Raw genomic sequence first — 22,428 nt, forward strand, 5'->3', positions numbered from 1 at the left:
CACATGTGCCTTGAACTCTCCAGTCTTCTTAGACTCTCTTCATCCAGGATGATTTGCTTTCATCTAATGCAATTAAAGTAAGTCGCAGGTTTCATGCTACTTCAGGACTGGGAGAAATTAGTTGTCCTCTGAGTGAGGAAAGAATCACTTCACAATTCTGTAAGAAAATACTTAATTATTTCAGCTCTGAGGTTGTTCTATGTCTCAAAATATTTTCAAGAACACCCTGGAGAGGAAGAGACAGGAGAGACCAAAGGTGGCAGTAGTTTGGGGATCTAGGGAATTTCAACAGACTTTCCAGAAATATTGTCTGGGTCTATTTCAGGGGAAAGTATTTCTTCCATGATACTGACTGTGGAGGAGGGAACATGCTCAACAAAACAGTTCAACATAAAGCTCAGAGATCTCCAAGAGATTTCCTAAGAAATCCCTGATGCTCAACTACGAAATGAATCATTTCAGTTCCTAGAAGTGGAAACACTGCTTATAATAAATTTAAGGATACAAGTTGTTCACAACAATAATTTTAAGAGTAAAAGTTAAATATTAGGTCTTTAAATTGTTTCTACATCTATACTTACACAGACATATATACAAAGTGAGTGTTCATAATAAGTTCTATACTAAATAATGAATTGATGCTAATTTCTGCTTCCACGGTACACATATCTTTAATTTTATATTAAAGATATTATTATCTAGGGGTTCTTTAAAATTCCTTTATATTTCAGTTACAGATGTTGGTATTATTAAATTAGAATCTAGTGCTTACATATTTACAAATGGCTTTGAAAGTCTAACAAGATTAACATATGTGTTCTGTAGCAATGATTAACTTCATGTAATTATTATTATCTCCTGCTGAAGTACCTGTTTTGGTATTGTATTTTTCATTAAAATTATGGAAAGTTAAAATAATTACAAGTGTTAAATGTGTTATAAGTGCTTAAAATATTGCAAAAATCACTTAAAGATCATAAAATATATTTCCAGACAAAAATTTCTCAGAAGGAAATGCATTATTTAGAAAACCAGTAGCATCTTCTAAAAGTGTAGAAATATGAACTGAACATATCAGAAATATAGCTACTAAAAGGAAAATATGGAAAAATAATTGGAAAAAAGTCCTTTCTTTCTATCAAAAGAATGTTGTTTTCCATGACAAAAGAGGTAAAATGCATCTGTGTCCACTGAGAGGAAGTTCAAAGAAGTAAGTAAATCAAATGAATTCACCAGAGAAGTACTTGGTAACCTCAAGTTCAGGTCCCAGCCTTTCCCAAGTGGCCCTTTTGTTTCTTCTGTTCCCTGCCCAGCTCACAGTGGCAAAGAATTATCATGGAATTGGGTCACAGGTGTTTGAGCAAGGAATAGGATGATCCTGTCAGGGTTCAGAGATCTGGGGTCACCTTCAGATTTCACTTGGCTTTCACAGCATCAGAGCCCTGAGCACCATAAATCACTGGGGAGTTTGTATGCATGTCTTTTCTCTTTGAAGCCATTTCTATTTATCTTTTAATTTTGTTATCACTAGTTAATTGGTGCTACCATTGCTGTCTTGATATTTGTGAAAATGATCATTTTAAGGTCCCACCTTTGGTAAAGATTCATTTAATATACTTTTTAAGAACACATTTTACCCATGACATTGTATTATCTAAAATTACATAAATACTCCATTCTGATTTAAATAAAAGGTCCTGTTTCTTAAATCATAATCAAATTTTGATATGGTTAGAAACTATACAATCCAGATCCTTTCTCTATGTTATGAATGCTATTAACCTATAAAATCAATTTAATATTTACCCAAATAAGTGTAAGTGCTTTAAAAATACATAAAATGGTGGGCATCAAAAAACATGGTGTAGTAGGAATGGAAATCAGAAAACTCCCTCTAAAAACACATAGAACATGAATATATAGCAGATACAATGCAGCCTGAAAATGACCCAGAGATTGCAGAAGAGACCACCTACATCTGTGGAAGGAGAGAATACCTCACAGAAATGGGTCAGGCGGCAGCAGAGCCATCTAATACAAAGGAAGAAACACAGAAACCCTGATAAAATGAGGAGCCAGAGGACTGTGTTCCAAACAAAACTACAAGACAAGACGCCAGAAAAAGAGCTAAAAGAAACTAACATCACAAGTATTCTTCATAAAGAAATCAAGGTAAAGTTTATAAACATGCTCACAAATCTATGAAAGTCATTCAATATCTCAAAGAGGACATCAACAAAAAGATAGAAGACCTACAAAAGAGCCACTCAGAGCTGAAGAATACAGTACCTGAAATTAAACAAAAAATGAGGGATTTAAAAGTAGATTACCAGAGGTTGAAGAAGCTGTAAATGAAATGTAAATTAAGGAATAGGAAAACAGTGATGCCAAAAACAGAGAGAAAAATGATCTCTAGGAATAAAAGAACAATAAGAAAGCTGTGTGAGCAATCGAAATGGAACAATATTTGCATAATAGTGATAACAGAGAGAGAAGAGGATGACAAAGGGATAGAACATCCCTTTGAGAAAATAACTGTTGAAAACTTGCCCAATCTGGGTAAGGAATTGGACACTCAGGTCATGAAAGCAGAGAAAGCCCCTAAGAAAAAGGAACCCCAGAAAGACAGCACCAACACATATCATAATTTGAATGGCAAACTTCAAGAAGAAAGAGTATTGAAAGCAACCAGGGAGAGAACGATTACTTATAAAGGATATTCCAACAAGCTATTAGCAGCCTTCTCACAGAAATTTTCCAAGCCAGAGGGAGTGGAATGATATATTTAATGCAATGAAACATAAGCACTTCTAACAAAGAATACTCTACCTGGCAAAATTATAATTTAAATTTGAAATAGGATTTAAACAATTTCCACTTTAAAAAAAGTTGAAGGTATTCATCACTACTAAGCCTCTCCTACAGGATACTTAAAAGGATTGCTTTAGATGGATATGTTACTAATGCTAAAGAGCTTTCACCAGTGAAAATAAGTCCAGAGTAAAGTGGCAGACCAGTTATTGACCAAGCCCATATGAAATTAAAGTACAAGGAGCAAATCAATTACAAAATCAATCAAGTGACAAACAAAAAGTGCAGATTTTGATGTCTAATACATAAAATAGGAAAAGGAAGAAGAAGAAAAAAGTACCTTTAGATTGTGTTTGAAATAGAGTAATCAGCAATTTCAGAGACTGTTATATAGTAAAGAAGCTATCCTTGAACATTTGGTAACCACAAAACAAAATCCTACAGTAGATACACACACACACAAAAAAAGAAAGAATGAAAAGAAGGAAGGAAGGAAGGAAGGAAGGAAGGAAGGAAGGAAGGAAGGAGGGAGAGAGGAGGGAAGAATATCCAATCACAACACTAAAGAAATCTATTAAAAAACTAGAGATTTTTATGAGAAGAAAAAAGAAACAGAGAGGCAATATAAAGACAACAGAAAACAATTTAAAAAATGGATATGGAAATGAGTTCATATCAATAATCACGTTAAATGTAAATGAACTGAATGGACTAATAAAAAAGCATAGGGTGGCAGAGTGGATACAAAATCAAGACCCATCTGTTTTCTGCCTACAAGAGACTCACTTCAGACCTAAACACATACACAGCCTAAATGTATGGGATCGAAAAAGATATTTCATGCAAGTAATAGGGGGAAAAATGCAGTAGTAGTAGTACTTATATCGGAAAAAATAGATTTCATATCAGAAAAAATAGATTTCAAAACAGAGAAAGTAAGAAGAGACAAAGAAGGACATTCCATAATGATAAAGGGGTCAGTCCAACAAGAGGATATAACCATTATAAATATGACACACCCAATGCAGGAGCACTTATATATGTAAAACAAATAATAACAGAATTAAAAAGGGAAATAGACAGAAACACAATCATTTTAGGAGATTTTAACAAACCACCCACATCAACAGACAGATCAACTGGACTGAAATTAAAGAAGGAAACAGAAGGACTGAACAATTCATTACATCAGATGGATTAACAGATATCTACAGAACATTCTGACAATAGCATCAGGACACATCTTTTTTTTCAAGTTTATATGAAATGTTCTCCAGAACAGATCACATACTGGGCCACAAAAAAGAGCCTCAGAGAATTCAAAGAGGTTGAAATTTGTAGCAAGCAGCTTCTCAGACCACAAGGATATAAAATGAGAAATAAATTACACAAGGAAAACAAAAAAAAGCCTACAAACACATGGAGGTTTAACAACATATTTCTCTTTTTTTTTTGGATTTTTAAAAAATTTTATTTTGGGATCATTAATCTACAATTGCATGAAGGACATTATGTTTACTAGGCTCCCCCTTCACCAAGTCCCCCCCACATCCCGCTCACAGTCACTGTCCATCAACATAGTAAGATGCTGTAAAAACACTACTTGTCTTCTCTGTGTTGCACAGCCCTCACCGTGCCCCCCAACACTATACATGCTAATCGTAATGCCCCCTTTCTTCTTTTCCGGCCCTTATCCCTCCCTTCCCATCTGTCCTCCCCAGTCCCTTTCCTTTTGGTAACTATTAGTCCATTCTTGGGTTCTGTGCTTCTGCTGCTGTTTTGTTCCTTCAGTTTTCTTTTGTTCTTATACTCCACATATGAGTGAAATCATTTGGTACTTGTTTTTCTCCGCCTGGCTTATTTCACTGAGCATAATACCCTCTATCTCCATCCATGTTGTTGCGAATGGTAGGATTTGTTTTTTTCTTATGGGTGAGTAATATTCCATTGTGTATATGTACCACATCTTCTTTATCCATTCATCTACTGATGGACACTTAGGTTGCTTCCATATCTTGGCTATTGCAAATAGTGCAGCAATAAACATAGGGGTGCATCTGTCTTTTTCACACTGGAGTGTTGCATTCTTAGGGTAAATTCCTAGAAGTGGAATTCCTGGGTCAAATGGTATTTCTATTTGAGCATTTTGATGAACCTCCATACTGCTTTCCACAATGGTTGAACTAAGTTACATTCCCACCAGCAGTGTAGGTGGGTTCCCCTTTCTCCACAGCCTTGCCAACATTTGTTGTTGTTTGTCTTTTGGATGGTAGCCATCCTTACTGGTGTGAGATGATATCTCATTGTAGTTTTAATTTGCATTTCTCTTATGACAAGCAATATGGAGCATCTTTTCATGTGTCTGTTGGCCATCTGAATTTCTTCTTTAGAGAACTGTCTATTCAGCTCCTCTGCCCATTTTTTATTTGGATTATTTGCTTTATGTTTGTTGAGGTGTGTGAGCTCTTTATATATTTTGAATGTCAACCCTTTACCGGATCTTTCTTTTTCAAATATATTCTCCCATACTGTAGGATACATTTTTGTTCTATTGTTGGTGTCCTTTGCTGTACAGAAGCTTTTCAGCTTGATATAGTCCCATTTGTTCATTTTTGAGTTTGTTTCCTTTGCCCGGGGAGATACGTTCAAGAAGAGGTCACTCATGTTTATATCTAAGAGATTTTTGCCTATGTTTTCTTCTAAGAGCTTTATGGTTTCATGACTTACATTCAAGTCTTTGATCTATTTGGAATTTACTTTTGTGTATGGGGTTAGACAGTGATCCAGTTTCATTCTCTTACATGTAGCTGTGCAGTTCTGCCGGCACCATCTTTTGAAGAGACTGTCATTTCCCCATTGTATGGCCATGGCTCCTTTATCGAATATTAGTTGACCATATATGTTTGGGTTAATGTTTGGAGTCTCTATTCTGTTCCATTGGTCTGTGGCTCTGTTCTTGTGCCAGTACCAAATTGTCTTGATAACTGTGGCTTTGTAATAGAGCTTGAAGTTGGTGAGTGAGATCCCCCCCCCACACTTTATTCTTCCTTCTCAGGATTGCTTTAGCTATTCGGGGTCTTTGGTGTTTCAATATGAATTTTTGAACTATTTGTTCCAGTTCCTTGAAGAATGTTGTTGGTAGTTTGATAGGGATTGTATGGAAACTGTATATTGCTTTGGGCAGGATGGCCATTTTGATGAGGTTAATTCTTCCTAGCCATGGGATGAGTTTCCATTTGTTAGTGACCTCTTTAACTTCTCTTAAGAGTGTCTTATAGTTTTCAGAGTATAGGTCTTTCTCTTCCTTGGTTAGGTTTATTCCTAGGTATTTTATTCTTTTTGATGCTATTGTGAATGGAACAACATATTTCTAAATAAATAACTTATCAATGAACAGAATAAACAAAAATCAAGCAATTCTTGGAGACAAATGAATATAAAAACTCAACAGCCCATTATTTGGGGATGCTACAGAGGTAGTTTTAAAAAGGTAATACACAGTGATAAATTCTTACCTCAAAAAACAAGAAAATCCCAAATAAACAGTGTAAACAAATTAAGAAACATAGAAAAAGAACAAATGAATCCCAAATTTGGTAGGAAGGACATAAGAAAGATCAGAGCAGAAATAAATAAAAGAGAAGAATAAAGTAATAGAAAAAAATCATTTTAACCTGCAGCTGGTTCTTTGAGAAAATAACCAGAATAGATAAACCCTTAGCCAGGATTATCAACAAAAAATTTGGTAATGGCACAAGAACAGACCATTAAATCAAAGGAATAGAATAGAGAGCACAGATATAAACCCATGCATATATGGTCAGTTAATATATGATAAAAGCACCAGGAATATACAATGAGGAAAAGGCAACCTCGTCACAAAATAATGTTGGGAAAATTGGACAGCTACATACAAGAGAATTAAACTGGATTATTGTCTAACTCTACACAAAAGTAAACTTGAAATGGATCAAAGACCTGAATGTAAGTCGTGAAACCATAAAACACTTAGAAGAAAACATAGGCCAAAATCTCTTGAATATAAACATGAGCAATATTTTCCTGGACATATCTCCTTGGGCAAGGGAAACAAAATCAAATCTGAGCAAGTGTGACTACATCATACAAAAAAAACCTTCTGTAGAACAAAAGCCACCATCAGCAGAACAAAAAGGCACCCTACAGTATGGGAGAATATATTCATAAATAACTTATCTAGTAAGGGGTTAACATCAATATATATATAAAGAACTTGTATGCCTCAACACACACACAAAAATTAAACCAATTAAAAAATGGGTGGAGGACATGAACAGACACTTCTCCAAAGAAACAGAGATGGCCAAGAGGTACATGAAAAGATTCTCCACATCACTAATCATGAGGAAAATACAAATTACAAACACTGTGAGATATGAACCTAACACCAGTTAGAATGGCCACAACCCAAAGAACAGGAAACAACAAATGCTGGTGAGGATGTGGAGAAACCTAACCCTCCTATGCTGTTGGTGGGAATGTAAATTGGTGTAATACTTGTGGAAAGCAATATCAGTATATGATATATAATATAGATAGCTTTTTTATTACCAATTCTATTTAATTGCTGTTAATTCATCTGATTAGTTTTTTCTGTTTCTTCCTTGGTCAGTCTTGGAAGATGGTATTTTTCTTGAAAGTTGTCCATTTCTTCCAGTTTATTGGCATATAATTTTTCATAGTGTTCTCTAATAATTCTTTGTATTTCTAGGGTGTCTGTTGTGATTATTACTTCTTCATTTCTGACTTTTTTTTATGTGTGTACACTCTCTTTTTCTTGATAAGTCTGGTTAGGGCTTTATCTATTTTGTTTACTTTCTCAAAGAACCAGATGCTGGTTTCATTGATTTTTTTCTATTGTTTTATTCTTCTCTATTTTATTTATTTCTGCTCTGATCTTAATTATGTCCCTCCTTCTACTAATTTGAGCTTCATTTGTTATTTCTCTAGTTTCTTTAACTGTGAGTTTGGACTGTTTATTTGAGATTGTTCTTGTTTTCTGAGGTAAGGTTGTTTTGCTATGTACTTTCCTCTTATAACTGCCTTTGCTGCATCCTCGAGGTTTTGATCTGTTGAGATTTTGTTCTCATTCGTCTCCATGTATTGCTTGATCTCTTTTTTAATTTGATCATTGATCCACTAATTATTTAGTATCATGTTCTTTAGCCTCAATGTGTTTGTAGGCTTTTTTGTTTTCTTTGCATAATTTATTCTCGTTTCATTCCACTGAGGTCTGGGAAGCTACTTAATACAATTTCAGTCTCTTTGAATTTATTGAGGCCCTTTTTGGTGGCCTAGTATATGATATTTTCCAGAGAATGTTCCATGTATGCTTGAGAAGAATGTGTATCCTGATGCTTTTGTGTGGAATATTCTCTAGATATTTGTTAAGTCCATCTGATCGATTCTGTTGTTCAGTTCCTTTTTCTGTCTTGTTGATTTGTCTATTGATGTGGATGGTGTGTGTTAAAGTCTACTAAAATGAATGTGTTGAAGTCTATTTCCTCCTTTAATTCTGTTAGTGTTTGTTTTACATATGTAGGTGCTCCTCTGTTGGGTGCATAGATATTTATAATGGTTATATCCTCTTGTTGGACTGATCCCTTTATTATTTATGGAATGTCCTTCTTTATCTCTTATAAATTTCTTTGTTTTGAAAACTATTTTGTATGATATAAGTACAGCTACTTCTATTTTTTTCTCATTATGATTTGCATGAGCTACCTTTCTCCATTCCTTCACTTTTAGTCTGTGTATGTCTTTGGGTCTGAAGTGAGTCTCTCGTAGGCAGCATACAGATGGGTCTTGCTATTTTATCCATTCAGAGACTCTATGTCTTTTGACTGGTGCATTCAGTCCATTTACATTTAATGTGATTATTGATAGATATGAACTTATTGCCATTTAATTAATTGTTTCTGGTTTTCATATCTCCTCTCTGCTCCTTTTCTCCTCTTAGACTCTTGTTATTTGATGGATTTCCTTGGTGTTGTGATTAGATTTTCTTTCTCCTTCCTTCTTTCCTTCTTTCCTTCCTTCCTTCCTTCCTTCCTTCCTTCCTTCCTTCCTTCCTTCCTTCCTTCCTTCCTTCCTTCCTTCCTCCCTTCCTACCTTCTCTTTCTTTCTTTTTCTTTTTTCCATCTTTCTTTCTTTTTCTTTTTTCCATCTTTCTTTCTTTCTTTCTTTCTTTCTTTCTTTCTTTCTTTCTTTCTTTCTTTCTTTCTTTCTTTCTTCCTTCCTTCCTTCCTTCCTTCCTTCCTTCCTTCCTTCCTTCCTTCCTTCCTTTCTTTCTTTCTTTCTTTCTTTCTTCCTTCCTTCCTTCCTTCCTTCCTTCCTTCCTTCCTTCCTTTCTTTCTTTCTTTCTTTCTTTCTTTCTTTCTTTCTTTCTTTCTTTCTTTCTTTCTTTCTTTCTTTCTTTCTTTCTTTCTTTCCTTCCTTCCTTCCTTCCTTCCTTCTTCCCTCCCTCCCTCCCTCTCTCCCTCCCACCCTCCCTCTCTCTCTCTTTCTTTCTTTCTTCTCTCTCCTCTCTCCTCTCTAGTCCCCCTCCCCCCACTCTCTCCTCTCCTCCCCCCTCTTTTCTTTTTTGTATCTATTTTAAGTTTAATTTTTTGGTTAACAAAGGTCTGAGGATAGCTTCCTTACTATGTAACAGTCTATCTTAATTGTTGATTACTCTGTTTCTAACACAATCTAAAGGAATTTTTTTTACTGTGTTCTTCCCTCTTCCACACTTTGCATTATGTGTCATATTCTGTAATTTTTTGCATCCCTTAACTGATGTTTATTCTCCTCCTTTTGTTTGAATTTCATACTTGCTTGGTAGTTAATTGGTATACTACCCTTACTATGGGTTTATTTTCATTATTGAAGGGTTTTTTGCCTTAGGAACAGTCCCATGTAGAGCAGCCCCTTTAAAATATCTGGTAAAGCTGGCTTAGTGGTCAAGGTGAATTCTTTCAACTTTTGTTTATCTGGAAATTGTTTAACCCCTACTTCAAATGTAAATGATAATCTTGCCAGTTAGAGTATTCTTCATTGGAATTCCTTCTGTTTCATTTCATCAAATATGTTATTCCTTTCCCTTCTGGTCTGTTCTCTTCCTGATGAGAAGTGTGCTGATAGCCTGACGGGGTTTCTTTCATAAGTAATTTTTTCTCTCTCTGGGTGCTTTCAATACTATCTCCTTGTTCTTAAACTTTGTCATTTATGTTATTATATGTCTTGCTATTGTCTTCCTGGGTTTTCTTTTGTTAGGGGCTCTCTGTGCTTTCATGACCTGAGTGTCTAAGTCCTTCCCCAGACGGGGGAAGTTTTCAACAATTATTTCCTCAAAGAGACTTTCTATCCCTTTGTCTCCCTCTTCTCCTTCTGGTACACATATTTTGTGAATATTGTCCCATTTAGATTGCTCACACATTTTTCTCCATATTCCTTCATTCCTAGGCATCCCTTTTTTCTCTGTGTCTTTGGCATCATTGTTTTCCTATTCCCTTTTATCCATTTCATTTACAGCTTCTTCAACCTCTGATAATGTACTTTTAAGCCTTCATTTTATGTTTCATTTCAGATACTGTATCTTTCATCTCTGAGTGTCTCTTTTCTGGGTGGGTCTTCTGTCTTTTTGTTGAGGCCATCCCTGAGATCTTGAACATCTTTTCTGTGGATCCCTGAGCATGTTTATGACTTTTAATTTAAGTCTTTATCAAGACGATTGGTGATTTCAATTTCATTCACCCCTCTTTCTGGTGTTTTGTCTTGTACTTTTGTTTGAAATATATTCCTTTGCCCCCTCATATTTTCAGTGTTTCTATTTTTCTTCCTGTGGAGTAATAGCTTTATGCATGAAGCACCCTCTAATGCTCAGACATCCAATACACTTTGCTTTCCAGTGCAGGTGCTCCAGATGTTGGCATTCAGGAGGTGGGGTACCTTTCTGTCTGGCTTGTGGTCTGATTCCAGGTGAGCTTTTTGATTCAGCCACACCTTTGTAATGACCACAGAAGTCTCTGCTGGAGTAGCTGTGGTGGGGCCACCCTCTTCCTGGCCTGCAGCAGTGGTGGGGTTTTCAGAGTTAATGTGCTGGGCAGGCTTGAGTGTATCTGTCTGGGCCCAATGCATGGACACTCCCATTTAGAAATGAGCTCTCAGGGAGCTACAAAAGACAGTTCCTAGGCTGAGCCAAACAAGTCTGAGAAAGCTGGGAGAGTCTCCCTCAGCCTACCCCGCAGGATTGTCCGGCACCGCTGCTGTGCCAAGTGGGCCACCTGCAGGATGTGTGCACAGGGTGGAGCCTTGGGGTGCATTGCCATTGTGGGGTGTTGGGATTCTGGGGCTCCCCAGTGTTCCTGGGCAGAGAGCGTTGCCTAATTCTTGCTCTTCTGGTGCCATTCCCATTGTTGGTAACTCTTTCAAAGGGCTTCCCTTGCTTTTATCTCTGGGGGGCTGGTAGAGCATTCCTGGGTCCCATTAGCACCTGTAGTCTCAGCCTCCCTGAGTGCTCCACCTATATTTGTTATCCAGTCACACTAATCACCAGAGTACCTTGTAATGTGGTCTTGTGCTCCCAGGTGTTCAGTAATCCTGGTTTCCTAATCCCTCCAAACAGTGTTCCTCTTCTTCATGACTTTGGGGTGGGCTTGGGTCCCACTGGAGCTTGGTTTTTCCAGTTTACCCTTTACTGAGGTCATCTATTCTTCCCCAGATGTAGGTGGTCAGTTCTGCAGTCTTCAGGTCATTTTCAGTTTTAGTTGTAATTGTTGTATGTTTGTGTTTTATGTGTTTTGGGGAGGTTGCCTCCTTACTCCACCATCATTTTCCTGGAATCTTGCATTCTCATTATGATGGGTCAAATAAGATGTGGACTGCAAGTTAATTACTAAATTTAATGTAGTAAAATTTATGAAAGTGTGAAAGTCATCAATTTCTTGACAAGATATGTATTGTGTAGCTTTGGGGGCAATGCCTGATCAGAATGGGTTTTAGAGGATGTAGTAGAGAAGCTTGGGGATAGCTCTGAGAAAACTTTTTCAAGGATATATTCTGTGAATGGCAGCAGAAATTTTTTCATAATTTTCAGGAGCATTGAAGGTAGAGATTATTTTAAAATCATATAAAATACTATATTTGCAAGAAATTGGAATGACCATATAGAAAAAGAAGCATTATGATTCAAGATACATAAACAAAACAATTCCTGGATGGATTACCTAGATGCTGGGAAAAGAGATAAGAGCTATTGCAGGAAGGGAGGAACTGGGCAAAAATAAGAGGGTTGATACCTTCCTGTATGGTCAAAAAGGGAGTGCTGAATGTGTTATTTCTGAATCTTGGAGCAAAGAGTGCTGAGTGTGTGACTTCTGAATCTTGAAGGTAATAGAACAGTGGAGGGAGTGCCTGTGATGTATCATCTGATCACTTCTTTATTCTCAGGATTGCCTCTCAGCCCAAATTTATCCCCTCTGGGCTGCCTTGTAATAAGCTGTCGGGAACCATAGGCCATAGAAACAATGGTCTCGCCCTTTTCGCCTAGGCCTCTAGTTTCTCAAGCCTGCCCCGTTTATGAAAGATCAATTGACCCAGCTTGCAATTAGACTGCTGGGATAGAGATTAAGCAGCTGCCGTGATAACATCTCCTCCTTAGTTAAACATTCTGTCTTTTCTCAGTAATCCCCCACTCACGATCTTTTCCAGAGAACATTCTTCAGTTAGGTATCCTAGCAACCTTGATAATCCTTGCCACTTCAGCTGGGGCTGTTTCCCCCTCGTAGCTCCTATATAATCTACCTTGTAAGAATAAACTTTGAGACCTTGATCAGACTTTTGACTTGGTCTCCTTCTTTGTGTCTGGTTTGTCTCTCATCCAGGTTAACTTCCCCTCGAGCCCTTGTTGAACTCCACGCCGGTCGGGGCAAGTGGCGCCCAACGTGGGGCTCAAGGTACGAAGGCTGATCTGGACGTCGCTCATATGGACGGCCGTCCTTCTTTCTTTGGATCACCACAATGCCGGTGAGTGAAGATCCGCACGAAGATCACTACAGGAGTACCCGCCTGTGACACAGATCGGTAAAGGTAAGGAAAGCAATGCAATCATGGGGCAAACACTAAATAAGCATGAGTTATTTGTTAAGGGACTTAAGGCTTCTCTCAAGACACGAGGAATACGGGTTAAGAAAAAAGATTTAGTTAAATTCTTTATCTTGCTAGAGGATGTCTGCCCATGGTTCCCCCAGGAAGGAACTATAGATGAAAAATGGTGGCGCCGAGTTGGAGACTGCCTGAATGATTATTATCACTCCTTTGGCCCTGAGAAGGTCTCAGTACAGGCATTTTCTTATTGGAATCTCATAAACGATGTGTTGCAGGTCCGCCACTGTCACCCAGATGTTTCAAAGATTGTTGATGATAGTGAAAATTATCTGAAGGGAAAGTTTAAAACCAGTCAGACTTCTCTCCACAAAAAGGAGGTCCCCGAGGACCTTTGTCCCTCCTCCCCAGCCTCTAATTGTCCCTCTGTCTCCATTCCCATGCCTGAGGTTAATAATGATCTGCCATCGAGTGGCCCCCCCCAAAATCTATTTACCCAGTTCTGTCCGGTCTCAAGTCCAACAGCCCTGATGATGATCCCCTCTCCCCTGAAGAGGAGGCTGAAATAAAGATGCTGCCGCTAAGCACCATAATCTTGATTGGCCCCCTCAAGCACCTTTAGGTTCAGGTCCACCGCCCTATAACATACCACCCCTTTTCTGTTCTCAACCCGATCTAGAAGAAATAACTAGACAAGCCACTGTTAAACTCTCTTGGGAGGCACAGTCCCTTAAGGCACTGCTTCAGATCAAGAGGGAGAGATCCCAATTGCTTAGGCAATTATGTGACCTTGACTTAGAAATAAGCTCCCCCACTGTCCCCACTGTTCAGTAAATAAAAGTAAGTTCCCACTCTGCTCCCCCCATTCAGAAAGTTAAAACCAAAAATAAAACCCTTCATGTCTTCCCGGTGACCCGATCCCAAACTAGACCGACCGAGGGAGAACCGGCTGAGGGAGAGCCAAATGAGGCTGAACCACGAGAATCAGAAGGGGGAGATATGGATGCAGAAGAGCCTATAGCTCAGTTTGAGTCAGAAAACACTGAGGGAGAGGACGAGAATGCAACTTCAAATATTAGGACTCAGCGGTACCGCCGCCTTAAATTTAAAAATATAAAATACTTAAAGAATGCTGTTTCCTCATATAGCCCTGTTGCCCTCTACTATTTCACTGTTAGAGTCTCTAAGCGAAGACTGGCTTACAGTTAATGATTGGGGCATGTTAACTAAAGCCACCTAAACAAGAGGTGACTTTCTCTTATGGAAAGCTGATTACACTGAAACATGCAAGGATACTGCCTGCCGCAATATGGCTGCCGGCGGTCCTTCCAAATCCTGGACATTAGATAAACTTCTTGGCAATCGCCCCTATGACACAAATGAAAAACAGGCTAAGTTTTCTCCAGGCTTACTCACACAAATCCAACATGCAGCCCTTAAGGCCTGGAAGAGCCTCCCTTCTAAATGGTCAGCCGTCACCTCTCTTTGCAAGGTTAGACAGGGGCCGCAGGAACCTTACAGTGAATTCATAGGCCGCCTTAAAGAGGCCACCGAACGCCTCATGGGAAGGGAGGAAACAGACAATGAATTCATTAAACATCTTGGTTTTGAAAATGCTAACTCAGCTTGTCAAGCGGCTATGCGTCCCCATCGCAGTGGCAAAAATGTCTCTGATTTTATAAAACTTTGTGCCGATGTCAACCCAACATCTCGCAATATCGGAATAGCCATAGGAGCAGCTCTTAAAGATTTTACTCAGGGAGCCAGGACCAAGACTTGCTTTAATTGTACACAACCAGGTCATTTTTCAAGAGAGTGCACAGCCCCTAGGACCAAACGATCACTCCCATCATCCCTGTGCCCGCGATGCAAACGGGGTAAGCACTGGGCCTCCGAATGCCGCTCCAAGGTTGATATACAGGGTAACCCTCTACCTCTGAAGCAGGGAAACTTGATACGGGGCCCACCCCAGGGCCCCAAAACCTACCCAGGACAGAACCCTGGGGTCGTCAGGTTCGTCCCCCAGTCAGTCCAAAATCCAGTGTCACTATCCTCTCCCAAGCAACCGCCGGTAGTGCAGGACTGGACCTCTTTTCCACCTCCCAGTCAATATTGACCCCAGAAATGGGAACTCAAATTCTTTCTATGGGGATTTTTGGCCCTTTGCCACAAGGCACCTTTGGTCTTATTCTGGGTCGTGCCAGCTCCACTATTCAGGGCCTCACTATTTATCCAGGAGTCATTGACAACGATTATATTGGAGAAATTAAACTTATGGCTACAGCCTTTCAGGGACCAATTACCATTTCCCCTGGCCAACGGATTACTCAATTAATATTACTCTCCCTCGGTGATAAAAATCCTTGCTATAAGCAAAAGAGACGCCCCCATGGGTTTGGATCATCAGATGTTTATTTGGCACAAGAGATCACTCAAAAAAGACCCCTTCTTAAGTTAAAATTAAAAGGAAAATCCTTTGAAGGCCTTATGGATACTGGCGCGGATATCACAATTATTTCCAGTAAGGATTGGCCTTCATCTTGACCTCTCACCGCTTCCATGACTCACCTTAGAGGTATTGGTTAGACCTCCAACCCCCTACAAAGCTCTGAAGTTATTCAATGGGAAGATGAAGAAGGCAATCATGGTACTGTCCAGCCCTATGTGGTTGCAGGCCTACCTATCAACCTCTGGGGCAGAGATATTCTCTCTCAAGTGAAGCTCATTATGTGCAGCCCTAATGAACTAGTCACTCACCAGATGCTCAATCAAGGCTTTTGCCCTGGGCAAGGGTTGGGCAAACACTCTCAGGGCTCAAAAGAGCCGGTCCCGGTCACCATAAAAACTGATCATGCTGGAATCGGCTATGAAAATTTACCCTAACGGCCGTTGACATACCTGTAACCCATGCAGATAAAATATCCTGGAAAGCAACAGAGCCTGTATGGGTTGATCAATGGCCCTTAACTTCTGAAAAACTGGCTGCAGCCACAATGTTAGTAAAGGAACAACTTGCTGCAGGCCATATCGAGCCAACCACCACCCCTTGGAATACTCCTATTTTTGTCATAAAGAAAAAATCAGGAAAATGGAGGTTACTTCAAGATTTTAGAGAAATTAATAAAGCTATGATACCTATGGGGGCCCTTCAACCAGGCCTCCCCACTCCTGCGGCGATTCCTGCGGGATATTGTAAAATCATTATTGACCTAAAAGATTGCTTTTTCACAATCCCCCTACATCCAAAAGACTGCATTTTGAATTTAGTTTGCCGGTGATTAATTTTAAAAGCCCTATGCCAAGATTCCAATGGAAAGTTCTGCCCCAAGGAATGGCAAACAGCCCTATGCTGTGCCAAAAATTTGTAGCTCAAATTATAGACCCATTTAGAAATAGATGGCCTTCTACATATTTAATTCATTACATGGACGACATCTTCATGGCTGATCCTAACCCCACTGAACTCCTTGCTTATTCCCAAGAGCTTTCTAGGGCCCTTACCAGAGCTGGTCTTCAGATAGCCCCCGATAAAATTCAATTAAAACCCCCTTACTTGTTTTTAGGCTTTGAACTCTTTCATAATAAGATTCTTTCACAAAAGGTTCAGCTTAGAACCGATTGCTTAAAAACTTTAAATGTTTTTCAAAACTTCTAGGAGATATTAATTGGCTCAGGCCTTATCTCAAGCTAACTACTGGAGAGCTTAAACCCTTGTTTGATATACTTAAAGGGGACCCAGATCCTACTTCCAGTCGCTCATTAACAGCCCCCGCCCTAGAAGCCGTAAAGGCAGTGGAAGCCGCAATTCTAAACCAAAGTGTCACCTTTATCTCTTATGAGAAGCCCCTTCTCCTAGTCATTTGTGCTACTGATTTTTCACCCACTGGAGTGTTCTGGCAAGAGGGGTCCCTTTTTTGGGTCCATTTACCTGCCTCGCCACCCAAAGTCTTTATCCCCTATACCTCCTGGGTGGTTGAGCTGATAAAAATCGGACACAACCACAGCAGGAAAATATTCGATAAAGACGCCAACAAAATTGTCCTACCCTATTCCCCTACCCAAATCCAGTGGTTGATAGAGAATGACGATGAATGGGCAACATCCTGCACCTCTTTCCAGGGAGCCCTTGACAATCATTACCCTGCTAACAAGCTTCTCCATTTTCTAAGGACCCAACCATTTGTTTTCCCTACGTTGACCTCCTCCCAACCCCTTCCTCATGCCCCCCTAGTTTTCACTGATGGCTCCTCCAACGGAGTGGCAGCCTTCACCATAGATAATCAAACCACTTCCCTACAATCCCCATTCCACTTCGCTCAATTGGTTGAACTCTTTGCTGTTTTACAAGTTTTTCAACAACTCCCAAATACTCCATTTAACCTATACACTGACAATGCGTATATTGCTCAATCCGTTCCCCTTTTAGAGACCGTGCCCTATATAAAACCCACTACAAATGTCACCCTTCTGTTTTTTTCCATCCAGCAGTGCATACGTTCCAGGCAACATCCCTTTTATATAAGCCATATTCTTGCCCATTCTGGTCTTCCTGGACCTCTAGCCACAGGCAATGCTGTGACTGATAAAGCTACCCAACTTACCCTTCTCGCTGAGCTCGATCCTGTGGCTCAAGCCAAAGAAGCTCACCCTTTATTATTTTTTTTTATTGAAGGGTATTTGACACACTGTATTACATTAGTTTCAGGTGTACAACACAGTGATTCAACATTTATATACATGATGATTCTAGGTACCAGCTATCACCATACCAAGTTGTTACATTATTCTGACTATATTCCTTATGCTATTTATTACATCCCGGTTACTTATTTATTTTACAATTGGAAGTGCGCATATATATATATATATAGTGCGTGTGTGTGTGTGAGGGCATCTCTCATATTTATTGATCAAATGGTTGTTGACAACAATAAAATTCTGTATAGGGGGGTCAATGCTCAATGCACAATCATTAATCCACCCCAAGCATAATTTTCATCAGTCTCCAATCTTTTGAAGCTTAACAAACAAGTTCTTACATGGAGAACAAATTCTTACATAGTGAATAAGTTACATGGTGAACATTACAGGGGCAGTCATCACAGAAGCTTTCGGTTTTGCTCATGCATTATGAACTATAAACAGTCAGTTCAAATATGAATATTAATTTGATTTTTATACTTGATTTATATGTGGATACCACATTTCTCTCTTTATTATTATTATTTTTAATAAAATGCTGAAGTGGTAGGTAGATCCTAGATAAAGGTAGAAAACATAGTTTAGTGTTGTAAGAGAGCAAATGTAGATGATCAGGTGTGTGCCTGTAGCCTATGTGTTAATCCATGCTAGACAAGGGCAAGATCCACATATGTAGAAGATTTCTCTCAGAACAGGGGGCGGAGGTTCTAAGCCTCACCTCTGTTGATCCCCATTTTCTCACCTGATGGACCCCCTGCGACTGTGCCTATCTTAGGTTGTCCCTCCCTTGAGGAATCTTACCCATCTCTGGCTAACCAGCCATCAAGAAGCTCACTCTTGACAACACCTTAATGCTCAAATCTTACATCTTCTTTTTAAAATTACTAGAGAACAAGCCCATCAGATTGTTAAACAATGTGCAAATTGTGTCACTCTCCTGCCTGTTCCTCAACTGGGTGTGAACCCTAGGGGCCTAGGACCCAATGAGATCAGGCAAATGGATGTAACACACATCCCCTCATTCGGAAATCTTAAATATCTTCATGTTTCCGTAGATACCTTTAGTGGATTTATTTTTGCCAGCCTCCATGTTGGAGAAGCTCCAAAAAATGTTATTGCTCATGTACTCAATTGTCTTAGTGTCATAGGAAAACCCGAGATTATCAAGACTGATAATGGTCCTGGATATACTGGAAAAAAGTTTCCAAGAATTTTGTCACCAATTACAAATTAAGCATGTTACAGGCATACCATACAATCCCCAGGGTCAAGGGATTGTCCAATGAACCCATCTAACTATTAAACATACCTTCCACAAATTAAAAATGGGGGATTTATGTCCCATGAAAGACTCTCCAAGAAATATTCTTCATCATGCCTTGTTTGTTCTTAATTTTCTAACTTTGGACGCTCATGGCAAATCCGCAGCTGATTGCCTTTGTCACCCACAAACTGATAAAAATTATGCCACTGTCATGTGGAGAGACCACCTCACTTCCCATTGGAATGGCCCTGACCCCATACTCATAAGGGGCCAGGGATCTGCCCGTGTTTTCAACACCAAAGAAGGAGCTGCTCGCTGGCTGCCTGAGCGTTTGATTAAACCAATAGATTTACCAGAAGATTTTAAAAAATCTTATCCAACTCTTCAGGGTGGTGACACACCCTGAGACATCTTTTTTCTTCTTCTCTCCATAGATTCTGGCCACCGGTTTAGTCCTTACCTTTATCTTAGGCATAGGGCTCGCCACCTCCACCCCTCCCCAGTGGACCCTTGTACAGCAGACTATTCTTGTTACCACTTACTGGATCCTTGTTGGCGTCTTTGCACTTCTTAACTGCACCTTATAAAAAGATGAAGCCCATCAACTCTCGCGTTTTCACCTTCTTCGCGGCTGTTTCAGGAACCTTACAAGATCTTCAAGACCAAATATATTCCCTTGCAGAAGCAGTCTTACAGAACAGGCATGGCCTAGACCTTCTCACAGCGGAACAAGGAGGCATCTGCTTAGCCTTAGAAGAGAAATGCTGCTTCTACGCAAACAAGTCCGGAGTAGTTCATGAAAAAATAAAAAGACTCCAAGAAGATCTCGTGCAAAGAAAGAAAAAACTGTTTGAAAATCCCCTATGGACCGGGATGAGTGGGTTACTTCCTTATCTTCTCCCTATATTAGGACCCTTCCTTAGTCTCATGCTTGTGCTCTCCCTTGGCCATTGGGCCTTCTGGAGAATTACCACCTTCATTAGAGAACAGATCAATACTGCCCTCGGCAGACAGATACAAGTCCACTATCATCGGCTTGACCTGGCGGACCAAGGCTATGATGTGCCAGATGACTCCCCTCCTTTAGAAGCTGCATAGGATTCAGGCCTATGCATATCAGCTCACAATAAAGTGAGTGCGATATGGGCACCAATGTGGGTGCGAAGCTAAGCATAGCAAAGGAAGGTCCATGAACCGCCTCTGAATTCCCTGAGAGAAAAACCTGGCTTGCATGGAGGTTGGTATCTAAAATAAATACACCCTTCCTCCCCTCCACAAAAGATACCAAGGGCCAACGTTGATCCCCATCAATGGGGAGTCTCGGAGAAGCCAGGTCACTACTCCCCCAATTGGTTAATGCCCACTGCTAAATAGCGGGCCTCCCCCTCTTTTGTATAAAAGAAGGGAGGAGATGTCGGGAGCCGTAGGCCATAGAAACAATGGTCTCGCCCTTTTTGCCTAGGCCCCTAGTTTCTCAAGCCTGCCCCATTTACAAAAGATCAATTGACCCAGCTTGTGATTAGACCGCTGGGATAGAGATTAAGTAGCTGCCATGATAACATCTCCTCCTTAGTAAAACATTCTGTCTTTTCTCAGTAATCCCCCACCCATGATCTTTTCCAGAGAACATTCTTCAGTTAGGTATCCTAGCAACCTAGATAATCCTTGCCACTTCAGCTGGGGCTGTTTCCCCCTCCTAGCTCCTATACAATCTACCTTGTAAGAATAAACTTTGAGACCTTGATCAGACTTTCGACTTGGTCTCCTTCTTTGTGTCTGGTTTGTCTCTCATCCAGGTTAACTTCCCCTCGAGCCCTTGTTGAACTCCTGGCCAGCCGGGGCAAGAAGCAATCTGGAGCCCCTAAACATTTCAGTTTTGTTGACTGAAATAATGTTTGTCAGTAGATGGTGCTGGGGGATCACACAACTGTTAGTGAGTGACGACTTGACAGTAAGTAGAGGAGGGTGCTTTCAAGGTAGGTTTTACTGGCTTTCTCGGTGGGTTCCCCAGCGTGACTTACCAGCCCCCAACCAAGTGTCTGCCCAGCAAGTTCTACTGTCATCCCTGCACACAGTCTCTTGCACCCAACCTGTGCACCTCAACACACTTCTCCACCCAACACTGGTCCACAGCCACATACCCTTTTCTGTCATCTGAAACACTGTTGACAGTTACTTTTTTCCAACTTCTCCCCATATCAGGTATTTGTGTATGCTGTATAGTCATCTTTCTATCAACAATGATGTTACACACTGAAAAGGAAACTCATAGACCCAATCTGGCTCTATATTGGACATTTCTCTTTGTCAAGGGAAAAAAATGTTAAAACATTGCTAATAATAAATGAAGAAAGCAACAATTAACATTATTGGTAAAAGATCCATTACATTCTCTGTCTGATAATATGGAGTGTAATTGGAAAACACTGATTATGTCAATTGTCAACATTGTGCAATCATATATACTTAGAAAAGCCAAAATACCTATAGCAAATAATATCTATGGCAAACAGTATTGCTTGATTCCATTTGTTGTTGCTTGGTTTGGGAAAATACTCTTTATATTCACAGCACCCTGTATTTTACTCCACTTCTTCAATTATCAGATATTTCTGTCATCTCAAATTCTCTGTTTTACATTGACTGTCCATCAGTCTTAGTTTTGTGAAAGAAACAGATTATTAATAAGACTAAATACATTGCCTCAGCAAGAAATCTGTTACAAAACAGCCTTGCCTGAACCTTCTGTCCTATTGGGTACTGTTAGCTATAGACTGTATGCTGTGAGGTGGATGTCTAAAACTTACTCATCTTGCATGACTGAGCTTGCAGTTTTTGGCTATCACCTACCTCTATTTGACCACCATTCCCCTCTCCCCAATTCCTGGTGAATGCCATTTAAATATCTGCTTCTATGAGTTTGACTCTTTTCGTTTCTACATGAAAGTGAGATTATACATTTTTTTCCTTCTGTGTCTGGCCTATTTCACTTAGCACAGTGTCTTCTGTGTTTATCCATTTTGTTGCAAACAGCAGGTTTTCCTACTTTTTAGGGGTGGAATATTTTTGATAATTTTTCAGTTTACACAATAAGTACAATTTTGTTTCTTTTTTCGTAATGTTTGTTATAAAAATTCTATTTTCTGTATCTTATTTCATTGGCTAGAAAACTCAGAGTAAGTTTATATTATAACATCAGTGTCTTTTGAAAGCAAAAGAAAATAATATTTCAATTTTATGTCTGAAGTTTGATGTTTGTTATTATAGTTATTCTTTATCAGAAAAAAGATGATCCTAGCATTCCTTTTTCCTGAGATATTTTTAATTAGAAATGGTTGTTGAATTTTACTAAAATAGATTTAATTCCCTTTTGAGATACTTTTATTGGAGTATATTTGACATACAATATTATATTGGTTATAGTTTGCATCATAGTTATTCAACAGTTACATACATTATTAAATCCTCATCCTAACTAGTGTAGTTATTATCTGTCACTGTAGAAAATGTTACATAACTAATTGACAATA

This window comes from Manis pentadactyla, chromosome 13 (genome assembly GCF_030020395.1).
Source record: "Manis pentadactyla isolate mManPen7 chromosome 13, mManPen7.hap1, whole genome shotgun sequence".
In the NCBI taxonomy this organism is placed as follows: Eukaryota; Metazoa; Chordata; class Mammalia; order Pholidota; family Manidae; genus Manis; species Manis pentadactyla.